Source organism: Macaca nemestrina, chromosome 2 (genome assembly GCF_043159975.1).
Source record: "Macaca nemestrina isolate mMacNem1 chromosome 2, mMacNem.hap1, whole genome shotgun sequence".
NCBI classification, from domain to species: domain Eukaryota; kingdom Metazoa; phylum Chordata; class Mammalia; order Primates; family Cercopithecidae; genus Macaca; species Macaca nemestrina.
This window is the reverse complement of record NC_092126.1, coordinates 85,846,497-85,866,999: the sequence shown is the minus strand read 5'-3', so window position 1 is coordinate 85,866,999 and position 20,503 is coordinate 85,846,497. Positions and strand designations below refer to the sequence as shown.

Below are 20,503 nucleotides of genomic sequence, written 5' to 3'. Positions count from 1 at the left end.
TGTAAAAGATTGATTATACTACTATAATCAATGGCAGTATAGAGTAGTAAAACCATAACTGGACTATTTTTATTATGTTCAAAAACAGACAAAACTAAACTGTAGTATTAGAAACCAGAACAGTCACTACCTATGGTGAATGAAAAGGAATGGAAATTAGAAGGGGTTTCTGGGGTGCTAAGAATTTGTTTTTTTATTGGGGTAGTGGTTATTCTGATGCGTTCACATTGTGATAATTTATTGAACACACTGCAGTTTATTCATTTTTCTGGACATATGTCATATTTCAATAAAAAGTGATACATGTATGATTTGTTAAGCTATAAAGGAAAGCAAGGGATGTTTGTCAGACAAGCCACAACAGTGGCTAGGAGGAAGATGCAGTCCTTAGGGGTACATAGATTTCTTCAAATGTGTCAATAATGTGCTGCCTAAAATGCATGGAAGATAAAGCATGTTTATGTTTAAACATACATAATTATATATATAACATAACATGTTATATAAGAGTATTATATAATATGTAATGTTAGTATAATATAATATATATTATTATATATTTGCTATATAATATACATTTATATATTCTATATAATATAACACATGTTTTACTCTCAAATATACATAGGTAGGAGCTTATGAAATCTCATAAACGGTTTTAGAGTAAAATGTTTAAAATTATTTTCTTTAAAAGAGAACAAATACAAAACTTTATAAAATGTATGTATAAAGTCTATATTGTATCTGTGTAGTTTTGTGTGAAAGAGACAGAATGGTACGATTTTTTTTTAAATCTATTCATAGTGAAGAAACTGCAAAGATATACATTAAAATGTTCTTCGTGCTTCTCTTTAGAATACAAATAATTTTTATTTTATGTACATCTTTCTGTATCTTCCAAATTATTTTAATGATCCTATTGCTTTTAGAATCTGAACGGAAAAATGTAAATAACCTTGTTTTTATTAATGGAAACATCAGGTGCAACTCAAGAAGAAAGACTAGGGAGGGGCCAGTGACCCGCGCCACTTGTGGGCTCCATGGGCCGCGTGGCACGGGACGTTTCAAGTCCGGGCGTCACCGCGAGCACGCAGCCTGACCAGGCCTCGCAGTGGGACGTTGGGAGCCCGGTGTTGGCAGATGCTGTGGCTAGGAGGAGTCCAGAGCCTCGCCCCGTCCCCGCGGGGCTGAGCCACAACTGCTTAGGTAGGAGGAGAATCATTCAGGTCTGCCCAGTTAAAGCCTTTCTCGTTCAGTGGCTGCGTGGGAAGGAAGGGAGATGACCCTCAGGTGAAGCTGGAGTAAGTTGGGAAAACAGGAGCTCCTTTCTTCCTGCCCATCCGAGGAATGAGGAATGTTGCTTATAAAAAGCGCTAGTAAGTAACCAAGAAATCATCTCCTGCAGGCAGTTAGAAGACAGGTAGTTCCAAAGTGGTTCCCTGTCTGCTGCACAGGCTCACCCTATCCTTCCCCACTCTGGTGAGAAAGTGAAGACTGAGATCGCACTTGGTTTCCCAATAACAGATTTTTTGTTTTGTTTTGCTTTATTCTAACATATATTCCCTAATAAAGTGTATAATTTGAGGACATCTTCTAGTCAAGTGGGAGTTGATGACTCCTAATTCGGAGTTCACATTTTATCATTTGTGATATGGGTTGTCATCTCCTTAACCCATAATATTACTGTGGATTGAAGACATTGAATGTCAAGGAGTAGGTTATTAGTGAGAGAAACAATCCAAGCTCTCTGTAAGACATAGACCATGTCATCATTTCTGTATGCTAACATCACGCCTGGCATAAAATGCGTGCTCTGAAATGTTTGATGTATGAATGAGCAAATGAATGACTGAATGTCTTTCACAAGGACCTTGCCATTCAAAGGTTGGTCAGCATGAACAATTAAAAATAGGTTCAAGCTTTGTTTAAAATTTGCATTTTATATTTATTACCCATTAAATGTTAATAAGTGTCAGTAAAGGTCTCTGTTTTTGAAGCACCAGGGAAGTGTCTACCATTTTTAGTAAGCCTTTGTTTGAAATAAATGCATGAAAACTTTGTATTGTAAGTGGTTTTGTTTAACCCTTTATGATTAAATTTAATGTACTAACAGTATTATAATACAAACTACCCTAAGTTCATTAAGTTGTTCATCTTCTGAGCAGTGAAACCAGCACCTTGGAAATTGATTATGACTTAAAAGAAAGCAATAAATGAGCATGAACTGTGAGACACAGAAACTTAAAATGATCTCCAGGCATAAACCCACAGTAATCCTTATTCCAGGAGTTTACTGTTGTTGTTTGTTTGTTTTTGAGACAGAGTCTTGCTCTGTCGCCCAGGTTGGAGTGCAGTGGTGCCATCTTGGCTCACTGCAGCCTCCACCTCCTGGGTTCAAGCTATTCTCCTCCCCAGCCTCCTGAGTAGCTGGGATTACTGGCATGTGCCACCACACCCAGCTAATTTTGTATTTTTAGTAAAGACGGGATTTTGCCATGTTAGCCAGGCTGGTCTCAAACTCCTGACCTCCATGGATCTTCCTGCCTCAGCATCCCAAAGTGCTGGAATTACAGGCGTGAGCCACCGCACCCAGCTGTATTTTCTAATTAAGATGCACAGTGACTGAAGCTACATTCCTCTACATAGAATTTGGCTGCAAGTTGTTTTTTTGTTGTTGTCATTCCTTTTATGTGACACATCATTTTGAAATAAATGAATAGGTACCCCAACAATTGTAGGCCATAGTAACAAAAGCAATGCAAACACCATATGCTCAAGGGTTTTTAAATCCTTTTACATCAGAAAGCCTGGAGTATTGTCTTTCAAATAGTGTAGAATATATTGAGTCATCTTCTCGGAAAGTAACGTTCAAGTTGTAACATTTTGCACTCACAAAGAGCTTCTGAGTTTTTTTTAGGGATGTTATAAAATAAAATATTACAGCAGTCTAGCTTAAAGATAGCAAAATAAAGACTATAATTTATCATAGCTCTAGCTAAATTTCAAAATATACACAACGAATGAGCATGAGCCATCTGTCTAATAGAGCATTTTTCTAATTGTCTAATTTTTTAAAAAATTGCTGAGCAATAATAACAGCAATAACAAAAACGATGATAATGATAGAACAATAGTTAACATTTATTGAGCGCTTACTATTTTCAGGCAATCTTCCTATATTACTCTTCTCAACAATTACGTGAGGAAGATATTATCATTAACTCCATTTTGTAAATAAGAAAACAGAACTCAATGGCTATGACTGGTATCAGAATTCCAATTCTCTATATAATGGGGAAAATTATTGTAAAATTAATGGAAGGTAAAGATTCAGCTTTAGCTTTACATTTTAGAAAGCCTCCAGAAGTAAATGTATTTACATACTCTATGATGTAATATACATTTATGTACACCTATGTAAATCTATCTTGACATGTGCAGAATTCATGTATTTGAACCACTAATATTTCACGATTTAGGCAACTTTGAAAGGTAATTGAGTTGATTTGACACAGGATAGGTGTTAGAAAGCGTCTCTTTAACCTTTATGAGTAGAAACTGAAGCTGAAGTCACACTGTCATCTAGAATTGCATGAGAAGTGGAAAACTGATACGGTTTTAAGTAGGCCATTTAAAAGGAAATGTTTCAGGAAGACTTGTATTATAATTACTGAATAGAAATCGGCTCCTGATTTCAATTTCTTTTCATAGACAAATTAGTTATTCTGTCTTGCTGTTTATTTTAGATTTACCTAAATAAGTTCTGCATGTGCCTTTCAAAAATAAGCTTTATTTTATGGAATCAAAGTTAAGGAAGATGAATATCTTACAGAGGAAGGGAATTGTATATAATTCTGAGCTGATGTGTTTAAAATGTTTGAAAATAACCCGTTGAAAATATTGGCCTCACTTTTCTTCAGGGACCGTTAGCTCATTACTTATTAGGAAGATAGCTCCACGTGTTAGCTTAAAAGTTACTGGCACTCAACCTGGTCTGTATTTCTCCGCCAGAATAACTTTCCTTAGGAAATTCCACATTGTGGGTGTTCGTCTGATTTCACATGCATGAATGCTTCAGTGCTCTCCCACCGGTTCTCAATTAAATTCCTATTAGCCAGCATAACTCAGGCAGAAGAATTCAATGCTGTCTTGAATGATCACCGAAGTTATAGCTTGAGAAGACATTGCATTATCACCCATCCACCCCCCACACCGCCAACACCAAGAAAAAAAGTATGCATTTAACTTGTTAGAAATCAGGTCAATTTTGTTAACTTGAAGATGTAAGGAGCAAAAACATGATATAAACCACTTCTCATTCCTGTTGAACAGACATTTGGAAACCTAAGTTTAAGGTGAAGAAAGAAAGGATTGCAATAGTCCTCTGTAACATACATTCCCAAACATAATACATCTGGTCTCTTCTTTAGGGAGATGTGTGTGTCTGTGTCTCTCTCTCTCTCTCTTTCTCTCTCTCTCTCTCTCTGTGTGTGTGTGTGTGTGTGTGTGTCTGTTGAGAGTCCATGGGATCCCCCTCAGAGAAGGAGATAATGGAGGAATAAACACATAGAAGGCATTTGAACCTTCTTAGGTATTGGGGCTAAGGCTTAATTAAAGGCTTTCAAAAGTTCCAATCTCTCAGTTAATTTCCTCACCCTTTATATTTACTGATGTAGTTAACAGTGGGATATCATGTTAAACATGAGAGTCATTACCAGATTGAAAGAAAAGACTTGAAATACATTAAAATTGACACCACTTATGCATGTAGAAAATGAGGAAGTCCTAGTGTTCATAGACGCTTTCTCTTCTGCGGCTGCTATTTCTTTTCCTGTTTTCCTCCCATAGATCCTGCCTTCTGTGGACCTTTCTGTGACTCTGTCTGTTGTTATAGAATTTGTCTAACATCATAGTCATCTGATTTTGTTCTTTCTTATCTTTCAGTAGCAGGTGATCATTTCTGTTCTCCACCTATCTTTCTACCACCCTAATTCGCAATATTTTTTATTCTTCCAGATCTTTCACATCGACAATATTCCTTCAAGATAACGGGATGGGGTTGGGATATAATGGGAAGGAGGTGCCATTTGAAAAGAATCCCTCAGAGTCTGATTCATCTCTTCCTCTAGGCTTGAGAGTGCTGCTTCTTTCTGGGACATTCCCACCTGGTGGTGTTGCCCTAAACTGCCATAGGGCTGATTTAGATGTACAGTGATGGCAGAGGCAGATTTATTTTGATAGCAGAACTCATCAGGCGAGCTCTTTAGGCCCCATTTCTACTAATGTTGAAATGTGGGAATGTAGAGAGGGATTATTTAAACTTTCTCATCAAATACAGTTCAGTAGTGTTTTTAAATGGGTTCTTTGGGTACATTTTTTCCTCTCAAGTGGTCACCATTTTTCCCTCCTTCCCAAGAGAGAGGACAGGGAAAGCTTATTCATCTACTTGGTGGCTGCAAAGGGAAAGGGTCTTGAGTCACTGTCTTCGCTGGTTCCCACTGGCCTCTCTTGAGACCCTTCTTCTTCTCACCTTCTCCTAGGACTGGGTGTTGACTGAGGTAAGGCTGAACCTGAGGTCATTGGTCTGGTCGTTAGGTCACCCTATTTTCCAATTAATATAACAAACAACTGCAGGGAGTTTGGGTCATGAGAAAGCAAGCACAGAGGTTTTATTCCTCCCTGTGCCATAGCTAAATTTAAAATATTATGACAATAATGGGTATGATAAAATAGTTAGAATTAATGAATGAAGACCTAGTATCTGACAGCACAAGAGGATAACTACAGTCAATAATAATTTAACTGTACATTTAAAAATTACTAAAAGTGTATAATTGGATTGTTTGTAACACAAAGGATAAATCCTTGAGGGGATGGATACCCCATTCTCCATGACATGATTTTTACACATTGCATCCCTGTGGCAAAACATCCCATGTACTCCATAAATATATACACCTACTAAGTCCCCACAAGCAATAAAAATAAAAAATTATTTTTAAAAAGATAGCATAAAAATAAAAGTAAAAAAAAATAATAATTATGACAATGAAAGCGAGCAACTGCTATATGTCCTGTGCAGTTTGCCCTGGTTTTTAGAACCTTCAGAAATGTAATCAGGGAATCTCTTTCAGTCTATTTACCATACACACAGTCTGATAATTTCCAAGTCACTAACATGAACTGCATTTCATTTGTTTTGTGTGGTTTTACCCTCTTGGAGAATTTTGAAGAAAACACCTCCTAACTATCAAATCCTTACCCTGCCTTCTTGCTCATATTCTTAGACAATGCAAAGATAGTAGGTAAGGGAGTAGGGGCCATGTGTTTAGGGAAAACTTGCCTCAGGTAAACTCAGAGTCTTCGTATGTAAAATTTCAAGCTGTCTTGACCTGTGATTTTCTTACTGTAAACTTTCCATCAATACATAACATACATTTGGTAAAAGGCACAAATGAAGACAGATTTAATCAAATGAACACATTGGTGTAACCAGCTCTCAGATCCAGACATGATGGTACCAGTAAGCCCAAGAGCTGCCCCTGTTCCATTCTAGTAACCACTCACCATCTCAAGGGCGACCACAAATCTGACATCTAACACCACAAATTAGTTTTGCCTAAATTTGATCTTTATTTAAATGAATCATACAATATGTATTCCTTTGTATCTGGCTTCTTTCACTCCATATTTTATTTGTGAGATTCTTCCATGTGGTTGCTTATAGTTGTAGTTCCTTTATTCTCACTGCTAATAATATTTTTCCATGGTATAAATATACCACGATATTTTTATCTTTTCTATGATTCATGGGCATTTGGAATGTTTTCAATGTTATTATGTTATTAGTTGTGTTATTAGGTTGTTGTGAATAGTGCTACTGTGAACATTCTAGTATGCATTTCTGCTGGGTATATAGGAAAAAAATCTGCCAGTACAGAGTATAGGAGAAGCAGCAGATGCTCTCAAACAGCTTTCCAAACTGGTTGTACCATCTTACATTTATATCTGCTTTGTGTAAAAGATCCACTTATGCCATATACTTGCCAATACTAGGTATTGTCTGTCTTCTTAATTTTAGCCTTCTGGTGAATTTGTTGTGGTATCAACCTGTGGTTTCACTTTGCATTCCATTGATGACTAATGGGAGTTAATAACTCTTTCATGAGTTTACTGACCATTTGGAGATCATCTTTTGTGATATGTCTATTAAAATGTTTAGCCCATTTCTCTACTGGGTCTTTTTCTTCTGTCTTCTTTCATAGAAGTCCTTTATGGGGCCGGGCGCGGTGGCTCAAGCCTGTAATCCCAGCACTTTGGGAGGCCGAGGTGGGCAGATCACAAGGTCAGGAGATCGAGACCTTCCTGGCTAACATGGTGAAACCCCCTCTCTACTAAAAATACAAAAAATTAGCCGGGTGTGGTGGTGCGCACCTGTAGTCCCAGCTACTCAGAGGCTGAGGCAGGAGAATGGCGTGAACCCGGGAGGCGGAGCTTGCAGTGAGCCGAGATGGCGCCACTGCACTCCAGCCTGGGCCACACAGCGAGACTCCGTCTCAAAAAAAAAAGAAGTCCTTTATGGATTCTGGATACAAGTCCACATCAAATATATGTACTACAGATATTTTCTTTTATTCCATGAATTGTCATTTCATTTTTAAAGATGTGTTTTGTTTTGATGAACAAAAATTATTACATATAATGTAATCCAATTTATTATTTTTATGTTCTGTTCAAGAAATCCTTGCCTATCCAAGTCATAAAATCATCCATTTTCTTTTAAAAGCATTAATGTTGTTTTTTTTAACATTTACTTTTGCAATGCATTTGGAATTGATTTTTGTGCATTATGTAAGATAGGTAGCAAAATTTATTTGCTGCATTAGATTTAGGCCAGCACCATTTATTTAAAAAGCCATCATTCTAGTTTTTGACTTATTCTGTTTTCTGTTGCTATAAAAGAATACCTGAGACTGGGTAATTTATTTTAAAAAGAAGTTTATTTTGCTTACAATTCTGGAGGCTGAAAAGTCCAGGAAACATGGCACCAGCATCTGCTGTTTCTGGTGAGGAACTCATGCTGCATTACCACGTGGCAAAGAAGCAAAGAGGAAGCAGACATGCAAAAGGAAGACCAAACATGAGAGGCAGACTTGCTTTACAATGGCTTTTTTTGTTTTTTGTTTTTTGTTTTGAGGCAGAGTCTTGCTCTGTCACCCAGGCCAGAGTGCAATGGTCCAGTCTTAGCTCATTGCAACCTCCACCTCCCGGGTTCAAGTGATTCTCCTGCCTCAGCCTCCTGAGTAGCTGGGATCGCAAGAACTTACTCCCTCGCTCACTCAGCATTAATCTATTCATGACTCAGACACCTCCCACTAGACCTCACCTCCCCACACTGCTGCATCAAGGTGAAAATCAGGCTTCCAACACATGAACTTTTAGGGGACACGCTTAAGCCACAGCACCCCCATTGCATGCCAGGGTAACTCTTGTCATAAATTAAATGAACATTTATATGTAGGTCTACTACTGGACTTTTTCTTCTTTTTAGGTGGTGTAATTTATCCTTGCATCAAAGCCATGCTGCCTTCCTTATTATAGCTTTATTTATAGTAATTCTCGATATCTGGACAAGTCTGTCAGCTTTGTTCTTCTTCAAGATTAACATGGCTATTCTTGGCCCTTTTTATTTCCATATAAAATGTGAAATTTGTTGTGGCTTGACTTATGAGTGAGCTATGGTCAATTTTGGTAAAAGTTTCAGGTGCACTTGAAAAGAATGTACATTCTGATGTTCTTTGTTGCAGGATTTGACATCTGTTTATTAAGTCAAGTTTGTGGCTTATGTTACACAGATCTCCTATGTTCTTGAAAGTTTTCTTTCCTTTTTCCTTTCTGTATTTTTTTGTCTGAAATTCCATCAGCCATTGACAGAGGTATGTTACAATTTCCCACTGCAATTGGAGATTTGTCAATTTCTCCTTTTATTCATCAATTTTTATATTTTATGTACTTAAAAGCCGTGTTATTCACTGAAGACAGATTTAAATTGTTCTATCTTCTCCTTGTATAGTTCCCTGTCGCATCCTTAGGGATGAGGGGACATAAACAAGTAAGTAACTTGGGAGCTCAGAGGAGATCCTGCAAGGCTAAGATTCAGATCTCTGAGGAGACAGTGTGGCCAGGGGAAGTCACTGAGATAGGGTTTGCTTGTCTCAGAACTAGGAAAGCAGCATGGCTGTGGTGACAAAAGAATGCACTGACTCTGCAGGCCACCACCTCATCTGTAAAGGCTGCCTAGACCCCTACAAACAGAAGCATTTTGGCAGAAACAGAAAATTCCAAGAAGGAAATGTCCCTTCTTCCTCTTTCAGCTTTGCAGTGTTTCTCCAGTACCCTCTGTTGGCAGAGCCTAACTTTCAACCAGCTGGAAAAATAAAAATGTTATCTGCAGATTTCAGTTCCAGTATCACAATACAGAGTGATGGGTAGGTTTGGAGCTGAGGAACAATAAATTAATAACTAACATACCTTCTGTATTTCTAGTAATGCTTCTTTCCATAAAGTCCACTTTGATTATTAGTTAGCCATCCCTTATGTTGGTTGATGTTTCCATGCTGTATCTTTCTTCATGGTTTCATTTTCAACTTCTCTGTGTTCTCATAATTAAGGTGTATCTTTCCTAAGCACTATAGAGTTGGGGTTAGTAATTCTTTTTTTTTTTTTTTTTTTTTTTTTTTTTTGAGACAGAATCTCACTCTGTCACCCAGGCTGGAGTGCACTGATGTGATCTTGGCTCACTGCAGCCTCTGCCTCCGGGCTTCAAGAGATTCTCCTACCTCAGCCTCCCGAGTAGCTGGGATTATAGGCATACACCACTATGCTTGGTTAATTTTTGTAGTTTTAGTAGAGAGGGGATTTCGCCATACTGGCCAGGCTGGTTTCAACCTCCTGACCTCAAGTGATCCACCCGCCTCAGCCTCCCAAGGTGCTGAGATTACAGGTGTGAGCCACTGCACCCGGCCAGGGTTAGTAATTTTTTCCTGGGAGACAATCTTGGTCTCCAAATTAGAATATTTAGTTCTATTAAATCTGAAGTAATTGCTGATAGATTTTGGTTTATGTCTACCACATTGCTATCTGTTTTTTATTTGGTCCCCTTTATTTCTCACCTTTTGGGGGTTAATTCAAAAATATTTTATTTTTTATGTTAATTTGTTAATTATATATTAGTTTATATTTCATATTTCCCAGATTTTACCTTAGAAATTACAACATGAATCCCTGACTTCTTCCAATCTAACACAAATAATTATTTTTACCAAACCCCTAATAATTTTATAACATTAGAATACTTTAACTCTATTTACCTTCTCCCATCTTTTGCATCATTGTTGTCATTCTTTTTAGTTCTGCCTAGGTTTTAAATCCTGTAGAGATTTTTCTATTATTGTCTTATGCAGTCACGTAACAGTAGTCAATATTTACTTCTATGTGTATATTCTCACACATTTACTTTTACTATTACTCTTCAATTCCTCCTGGAATTCTCTTTTGCTTTTGCTTCATTCTCTGTGTTCCTTCTAGGGTTCCAACTATACTCTGTTAAGACCTTTTCACTATGTTTCACATGTCTCAAAAGGTTATTTAAATAATATTTTTCGTTATTTTACTTTTCTGCTTAAATTTAAATATATTCTATTGCTGTTTCTTGAGTTTACTAAATCTGTCTTCTGCTGTATCTGATGTGTTATTTAATCCATCTAATGAGTACATTTCCGATAGTATATTTCTCAACTCTAGAATTTGTTATTCTTTTTATAGAGTCTAATACTCTGGTAAAGTTCTTTATCATTTCTCACTCTCTTGTCATAAATATATTAATTAGAGTTGTTTTAAAATTCCTTGCCTAGCTCTAATAGCTTGATCTGCCATGGGTAGGTTTCTAGTGTCTACTTTTTCATTTGGTTTTTCTACTGTTATCTTGAGATGTTTTATTTTTGCATACTTAATGATTTTCCATTAAGTGCTGAAGAGTGTGTGTAGAAAATTATAGAAAATCCCGATAATGTATCTTCCGCCATAATGGATGTATCCTTCCTTTCACTTGGCAGATAACATGGCACTTTATCTTAATTTAATCAGGGACTGTTTCATATTGAGGCTGAGTTGCAACTCTCAAAAAAGTCTACCTCTGGTCTACCCTGGTTCTCAAGAGTTTCAGCTGAAAGTGTGGTGTTTCTCCAAAGCCCTTTCTCCCGTGGGTCCCTGTCTTGTAAGACTGCAAAAAATTTATCTTCCTTTCAGAGGCTTTCCACTTTGCCATCCTGCCCCATGTATGCCCAGAAATTGGCATTCTTTTCTGAGTGCTAAAAGAGCTCTGTGCTTGAGGCTCCCCACATATTTGCCCAAAGCTATACAGGTTTCAACATTACCCACCAATGACTCTTCTTCAGTGAAATGTTGAGATGCTCACACTCTTCCCCATGCCTACAATTAGCAGATGCCCCCAGAAGATGCCCTGTCAAAGTCAGCTCACTTTGATGAGGGAGTTGTACCCTCTCCATAGCCTTCTCAGCTATATTCAAACAAATGATTTGGTCTTTTCTTCTGCTTTTCTATTAGTTTTCAACAGAAATTCTGATCTACTACTCCATCCCACTCATAAGCAGAGTATAATGTGTAACTGTTTGAATGATGTATTTTGTTAGGTTCCGCTTGTTAAAATAGTAAATTTTAAAGTATGTCTTTGTTTTAAAGTTTTGCACAAATCAAAATTTTTTTTCCAAGCAGTTCTTTGGCTTTACGGTTTTCTTTGGCTGAGATCAACTGGGGAAATATTAGTGGATGATTAATATGCAATCAGTCTTCAAATATTTCTATACTCCTTAAACCTGTAAATCGTCATTAAATGTAATTGAACATGATTGAAAAAGTAAAAAATTATATTTCTAAACTATTTTGATAATTCCTCTGTCTTAATTCCGAAGTTAATTTTTCTCACAGACAAATGCATTTCCACAAAATAAGTATCATTACTTACCCTAGAAAAGGATTCAGAGGAAATATTCAAATAATTGTACTAAAACACCATACAAGTAAGAAATTATTATTATTTTTTGCCTAGAATGAGTATATACAAATTCCAAATGGTTACATTTGAAAGCATTTTATAATTATATTATCTTTAGTATACTATCAAAGCAAGAATCTTGCAAAGAATTAGGTGAGCCCTACTTTTGGCTCAACTGTTTATGACAGGAAGTGGCTTGAGAGCATATGTAGATAAACAGATCATTTTTTACTATCTGTCTCTACTAGGTTCTGTAATAAGTGCCATCAACATTGTGCTATTTATCCTCAGGCAAATCATATGGAAAAATCTCAACCAACAGTTTCTCAAGTGTTAAAAATGAGCGTTTATTCTGCAACTTGTAAAAGGAAGGACAGTGTAGGGTTTAAGTTAAAATGCACTGTAATCTATTATAAAAAAATGACAATGGTGAAAGCTGTATTATACAAGATGTTTAGGGATTATAGAATTTTTTTTTTTTAGACGGAGTCTCACTCTGTCACCAGACGAGTTCAGTAGCCCAATCTCGGCTCACTGCAACCTCTGACTCTCAGGTTCAAGTGATTCTCCTGCCTCAGCCTACCAAGTAGCTGAGACGACAGGCACACACCACCACACCCAGCTAATTTTTGTATTTTTAGTAGAGATGAGGTTTCACCACGTTGGACAGGATGGTCTTGATCTCTTAACCTCATGATCTGCAGCCTCGACCTCCCAAAGTGCTGGGATTACAGGCGTGAGCTACCGCACCTGGCCAATTATAGGATTTCTATGTTCATCTTTACCTGTCTCCATTCCACTCCAAAAGACACTTTACAGTGATATGTAATGATCTAAGATGAAAATAAACATTCAATTCAACCTCCGCAGAAAATAATTAAGGAGCAGTCTCATCTTCACGCCTCAGGTTCTATTTGTGAGGTAATGGAAAATACTATTCGTTCATTACCCATTGTGTACCCATTCCAGTGGATCATGCATTATTTGCTTGGTGTATGATAACACTGGAAGGTGTGTCAGCCACCCCTGTTTGTGATAGGTGTTCCCCAGTTGTACAGACTATTCTTCAGGATGCAAAATCCTCAGGGAACAAATGTCTTGACTCAATTTTCATGTAAATATTAATTGCCAACTTAGTATTTTTAAGAAAAATTATACAGGTGAGTGTTTATGTATAAACAGTTTCACAATGTAAAACAAGGCACCAATAATTAAACATTATTAGTATGTTTTATGTATAAATATTATATATATATATATATATACACAGTGAATACATAGAAGTCTGCACATGCAGTAGAATATATAGAGAGCACAATATTTAACACCATAGGAACTGTCCTCTGTAGAGAACTGATTGTGGACCAGATGATGCATTAGTTCTTAACACATGTTATTTTGTCAATCTTTCAATCATCTCTATGAGGAATTAGTTAGTATTCATGTTGTTTGGATAAGGAAACCAAGATACATAAAAAATAAGTAACTTGCTGAAAGTTTCTTCAGCAAAGAAAAGACAGAGTTAGGATTTGAACTTACATCTCTCCAAATCCAAAATTCATGTCCTGTCTTCCATGCTACTTTGGTTCTTGAGTTTGGAACATCCTCCCAAGAAAGATAGATAGCATCTCTGATCTCTTGCTCCTGAGTTCCTACGAAGCACAGTCTATTTTATTTATCTTTGTAATTCCCCAGAAATTAGCCCTGTATTTTTACCTAGCAGGAACTCAACAAGAGTTTGTTGACTAAATGGATGAGTGAATGTCTACCAATAATTCATTCTTATAAACTTATTTTTCAAGAGAGTAGCCATTTAGACTTTAAAGTGTTTCCTTAGCATCAACAGCTAATGCAGCCTCTGTCTTTCTGTCAGACTGCTTCATCCGTGCAAGCCCAGGTACCAGTGTTACCTGAGCAAAATAAAGCATCTGAATGCATTGACCTGGGGCCAACATGATTCACCAGACCACCAATATCAGTATCCCCTGGAGTAAGCTAATCATGAATATGCTTATGTCATGAGAAAAGTAGCGTTACCAAAAAAAATAATTTTCTGGGAAAACTTGCTCTAGCATTTAGTATTTCAAAAGAAGCAAGAAAGTAATTATAATATCTGACCCTTGTTAAACATTTTTAAAATTCATTTTATGACAGTATTGTTTTTTACTAATTCTTTTCAATTCAAGTGGTGGGAGTTGGAGTAGGAAAGGTAGGAGATGGAGCATATACCATAACCATTTGCATGATGTGAACCTCTGGTGTTTTCAATACAGCCCTCTTCTGCTTACTAAACATTCAAATTCCTATGAATTACCCCAGACATACTGAATCAAAATCTGTGGGGCCTGGAACCTAGAAGGTTTCAGGGAATTCTGATGCATGCTAAAGTAGTATCGCCCACTAAACTATGAACTTCTTGTGAGTACAGGCATCCCAGTACTGACACAGGTCATGACAGAGTTGTTGCTTAGTAAATCATAAATGAATGTTTGAATTAATTAATAAATTCTTAAGAAAAAAAGGGATATTTAAAGTCACCACCGTGTGATCCATCTTTATTCTGCCTACTTTATGCCATGAGTTTGTGCTTCTAACTGCTGAGGACATTACGTCTTTAACAAATAAATTTTTATTTACTTTATGGATGGATATAATGGAGCCTAGAACCAGAGTCTGTAAACTAACTTCAGTCCTGCCATTGCCACTAAATAGGGATGTGCCCCCTCTCTAGCCCTCATCGTTAAAGATGTTAGAACATATTTGCCCTGTGATTCCCTTCCAGCGCTAAAAATTTATTTTTATATTTAAAAATATTTGTACTTTGACGATGACCAGCCCTCCATCTGAGTACTCTTATGATGTCATGAGTTAGGAAAGGAAAAAATCACCATTTTACAGTCGTCATAGTTTAAATTGGTTCAGACAAGAATCATCAGTGGATGCTAAATTGAGGGAGGAAAGTTTGATGAGGAAGCAGGAAATTGCGTGGTCTCAAAGTGTCTTCCTACAGATTGCATGTAAGTTACATGAGGAAAAATCTGTAACTATACTCTGGAAAAACTAGATAACATCTTGACCAGGTGATCAAAATTGACATCACCAAAGAAAAGTAAGTGGACGTTGTATGCCTCCAAATGTGATACCCTGAGAAACACACACATTCATTCTGTAGTATTCTGGCTGAGGCCACTTAACCTGAATCTAATCATGAGGAAGTATCAGAAAAATCCAAATTGAGGTAGATTCTGTAAAATAGCTGGTTTGTACTCTTCAAAATTGACTATGTCAAGGAAGATAGAAAAAAGCTGAAAAAAGAACTATTCCAGAGTAAAAGAGACTAAAGAGATGTGACAACTACATACAATACTTTACTCCGTAGGAAAAAAAAAAAGTCCTAACAGGACATTATTGAGACACCTGACAAAATAGACAAAATAGGGATAGGGACTGTAGATTAGACAATAGTATCATATCAGTGTTAACATCCTGGATTTGATAACTGTATTATGTTACAGTAATGAAATATCCTCAGTCTTAGGAAATGTGCACTGAACATTTAAGGGGTAATGAGGCTTGATGTACACAACTTACTTTCAAACAGCTTAGCAAAAATAATACAAACGTTTTATGTTTTATACATTTCTGCATGTGCACACACACACATGCATGCACACACACACACACACACGCATACACATTAGGAAAAGAGAATTATAAATGTGACCAGGAGGTTTAAAATTGGTAAAGCACAATTTTGAGTTCTTGATATTCGTACAACTTTTCTGTAAACTTAAAATTGGTTTAAATAAAAACTTGTGAATTTTTTAAAAGATGCACTTCCCACCTCTCAGTAGCTTTAACTTTAAAACGTGTTTCAGAGCAATTAACTAAATTGAAGGGTGGTTCAAAACAAGAAATCTTCATAGTTACTGTCCATTAATTTTGCGGATATCTGCAAACAAAGCACTGAACTGTCCAACATGTTTCTTCATTGGGAAATTGTGACAACAATTTACCTTGTGTATTGTAGTGGGAGGCAGTGGAGTAAGGTAGAGAGAATTCTGAAAGAGCTGCAAAATGTGGTTAAAAGCACTGATTTGTTATGAGACCATGAACAGGTCATTTCACCTGCCTAAGGCTCCATTTCTTCATCTGCAAAATAAAGAGACTAGAGGATTTTGAAAGATTCTTCATCTCTATACTTCTACAATACTGAGTTATAGTTTAAGAAACCAAATGTGAAAGTCTAAGAATAAAGAACTTTCTAAAAAGAATTAAAGAGTTGACCAAAGTTAAATGAAATTACTTTTTCTTTGCACATCTATCCACCCTCTTATGTAGATAGAAACTTGGATCACTTTTACAGGAAGACAGAGCAGTGTTTGCAAAGAAAGAGAACCAGATTTGAACTTTGTCTCAGGATGCTCATGAATTTGGCAAGCTGATTGCATTTATGTTTCAAGAAGAAACGTAGCCAAAGGTCTCTAAAGTACACTGAAACATTACTTCCTCTACTTCCATATTCCTGCCACAGCAAATGAGTTATTGTTTTTACAAATTGTGTTAAGTATTTCAAAGAAATACAATTGAGTCCTCATGGACCACACTTATAAGGATAGCAAGTTGTACAATTATCATTTCTCCAAAAAAGAGACTGATTTTTCTGAAGGTTCTGGTTCTGAATAAGCCATGCTGTACGTCAACAAAGAATAAGAGAAAGTATTTACTCCCTAACACAGACTAAAATAAAAAAGACCAGGGTAGATACATCATAAATATTGTTGACTTAGAGTAACAAACCACAAAAATAAGAAAAAAGAAAGAGTCAGGATGCTACAGTGCCTAGAGAAGCTTTCCATTTTGAAGCCAATTTGTAAAAATCTAACTTACATTTAGGTGACTGCCTAATTTTCAGCTTTTGTAAAGTGATGTGATAACAAAAACAAAAAGATACTTTTGAACGTTTCATTAATTGTATAATAAGATACCATCATCAATTTTTCCAGTCAACAAATACTTATTGCGTGTTGAGCACATTCTGAGTATATAGCAGTGAACTAAGTACACAAAGTGCAGTCTCTCACATTCTGGTGGGGGAATATAAATATGAATGAAATGCAGACAAGTAAACACCACTATGATGAGTGGCATGGAGAGACTTAAAATACCTACACACCTTGGTAGGGCTGATTACTCTAGTTCATCAGAGAAGGCTTCTTTGCAAACAAATATTTAAGCTATGATCTGAATAACATAAAAATCACAGTGGAAAGAATATTCTGGCCAAACCAGTGCAAAGGTTCTGAGTTGGGAATGAACTTGTCAAATTAGCAGAACAGAAGGAATGCCAGGTGGCTGGAACATAGTAGACCAAGGGGGAAAGATATGTGATGAGTTTTCAAAGGAGGCAGAGGCATCAGAGACTGTATTCTATTCTAGGTGTTACGGGCAGCCATTAAAAGGTCTTAGTAAGAATGAGGTGGGAGCTGATTTTCATTTAAAAGGATGACTTGAGTTGCTGTGTGAGGAGCAACTGTAATAATCTAGAGAGGAGATCATGGGCCCTGGAGGAGGGTATTGATCATACATATGGAAAGAGGCAGACCTTGGAAAGAGAGTCAACAGGACCAAATGATGGACTGTAGGATAGGGATTAAGTGATAGAGAGGAATAAAGGATAACTTGTAAAGCTCTATCTTGGCCAATTGGGGGGATGTGGTTGGCATGGACTGGGATGGGAAGACTGAGACAGGGACAATTTTAGGGAATGGGAATTAAGAGATCTGTTTTGGTATTGTTAAGATATATATTTGGTATTGTTAAGCTGTATTAGATTATTTAAGATGTATATTAGATAATCCAAGCAGAGATGTGACATAGACAGTGGAGTACACAATTTTGATGTTTTAGGATGATATAAGGACTAGAGGTGTAACACGGGTAGTTAGGTGTGTGTGATGGTATTTGAAACCATAGAACTGGACAAAATCACCTGAGGAGAGGATGTAGCTGGAGAAAAGAAGGGGCTCCAGGTGGGCTCTTAGTGGAAGAGAAAAGTAAGAGCCAATCTAGGATACTGAGAATGAGTGGTGAGTGACATAATTGGAAAACTGGAAGACGATGGTGTCATACAAAGTGAGAAGAAAGTATTCCATTAAACAGAGAGTGTCAACTGTGAAGACTGCTGTTACGAGATCTGGCAGATATGAGTCTAGGGGTGACCACGGAATTTGGCAATATGAAAGTCAAGGGAGTTTTTTGTTGTTGTTTTTCTTAAAAGGGCTGCTACATCAGCACAGGCATCAACAGGATCAGTCCAATAACAGAAGAAAAGGTGGTATGGAAAGATAACAATTGCAGCAGCAAAGTCATTGAGAGGATGGAGGGACAGGATCCAAACAAAAGAAATTAACCTTGGAAAGAGCCAAGGCATTTTCATTCAAGGAGCTGCTTGTGGAATTACTAAACCTCTTCTCTTACTAAGTGCAACTTCTCTTCCATAGATCATCTCATTTGATTCTCACATGATTCTCATGTATCTGATCATTCCCAATTTCCAGAGAAGGGAAAGAAAGTTTAGGGAGGTTGTATTATTTGTCCTAAAACATGCAAATAATAAATAATAAAAGAGAATTTAAACCTTTCTTGCAGTTCCCAACCAAATGCTCTTTCCACTACTTAATATCATGATAAAATCTCCCTTCTAAAGCTCCCTCTGATCCAACATGACAAATGTTCACAGTGTTTGAGATACAAAGAAGTATAGTTGCTTTGAGGCCATTTTCCTCATTTGATGGCTTAGTGATCAGCAAATGGCTTGGCAATTTTAAATTTGAATCCCTGGAATCTATTCATGTACAAGTTTTATGTCCACATTGTTTTTTTCCTGAATCTAATGATGGCTACAATATAGCAGGGCCATAATTACATTCACAGCTACAGATCTTTAAAAATACTAAAAATCGAATACCAGCCTGGGCGTGGTGGCTCACATCTGTAATCCCAGCACTTTGGAAGGCTGAGGTGGGTGGATCACCTGAGGTCAGGAGTTCAAGATCAGCCGGGCCAACAGGGCGAAATCCCATATCTATTAAAAAAACAAAAATTAGCTGGGCATGGTGGTTGGGGCCTGTAATCCCAGATACTCGGGAGGTTGAGGCAGGAGAATCACTTGCACCTGGGAAGCAGAGGTTGCAGTGAGCTGAGATCACGCCATTGCAGTCCAGCCTGGGTGACAATAGTGAAACTCTGTTTCAAAAAAAAAAAAAAAATCTAATACCTTTCTTAACAAATTTGGTTCACATATTCAAGTTAACTTATAAATTGTTAGTTTGTTTTGTTATCATTTTAGAGGGAGTCCCACCCAGTAAAACAGCGGTAAAGTCAAATATCTCGTTATTAAGTTAAAAAAAAAAAACTTTTAATGTAAGGAAAGTACAAACCCCAATCAACTGAGGGTACAATGCAGAGGACTATATTATCCTATTATCTAAAAAGCATGGAATTTGACACGCTGGGTTCAAGTCAGGTTTGGTAAACTGTCCTGGTAATGTCTTTCAAGTTGTTTAACCTCTTGGTTTCTTTATTATGAAAATATGGCTAAAAATATTTATGCAAAAGAGTAGTTGTGAGAAACAAATGGGTTAATCCAGCAGACCACTTCATAAACTGAGAGTACCTGTTGGTTATTATTATTATGGATATAACACTGGATGGTTTGTTTTATTTTGCATTTCTTAAAAAACATTGTAAGGCAAATTTCCCTCTACCTTCTAATAATAACGTACCATTTCTTGAAGGTTCTCAGATAAAAGAGAAGAGCAACTATTTGCATAAGGACACTTGTTCCTCTTCTAAAAAGCTTTCCCAAATATCTTGAAACTGCATCAGTCCCATGTTCCTACAGAAATATGTCTATTATTGCTACCATATAATGTAGAATATGGTAACTCAGCCACACATTCATTCTAACAACAAACGTACATTAAGGGTCTGTTATGTTCCAGGCTCTGAAGAAACTACACATCAATATAGAAAAAGGATTGTGATACATTTCTGCCTCTCCAGCAGTTCACAGTCTAATAAACAACATCTCCTCTTTTCATCCTCCACCTCCACTCCTAGCTATGAGCACTACAATGCCAAGACCCTTGTCTCAGTCATCGTTGGTGTCCCTCATATTACCTAGCACAGCACCTTGCTCATAGTAGGTGCTCAATAAATGATTATTGGATTGAAGTAATATTTTGTAGTGTGTTTTTTAAAACATTTAAAAGAACTGGTAGACTAACAAGGTGTTTTTTTCTCATAATGTCTCACTGGTTACATTTAACAGCAAGTTAAAATTAGATCTTTTTTTTTTTAAGAAAGAAAACCATAGCAACTGTGATGTCGAATGTTTCAGAGAGCACATTTTTAAGGATTCTCTTT

At 36.8% G+C, this 20,503-nt stretch overlaps 1 protein-coding gene across 2 annotated transcripts in view; it reads left to right on the top strand.

Annotated features, from left to right (window-relative positions):
• The first annotated feature begins 1,070 nt into the window (after positions 1-1,070).
• Positions 1,071-20,503, top strand: part of LOC105465595 (spermatogenesis associated 16) — a 264,722-nt gene continuing 245,289 nt past the window's right edge. The window contains exon 1 of one of the 2 annotated variants that reach the window (XM_071091250.1): positions 1,071-1,206. The gene's annotated coding sequence lies outside the window, so the exon portion shown is untranslated. The remainder of the gene's footprint in view (positions 1,207-20,503) is intronic. The other variant, XM_071091251.1, reaches the window with a different exon arrangement.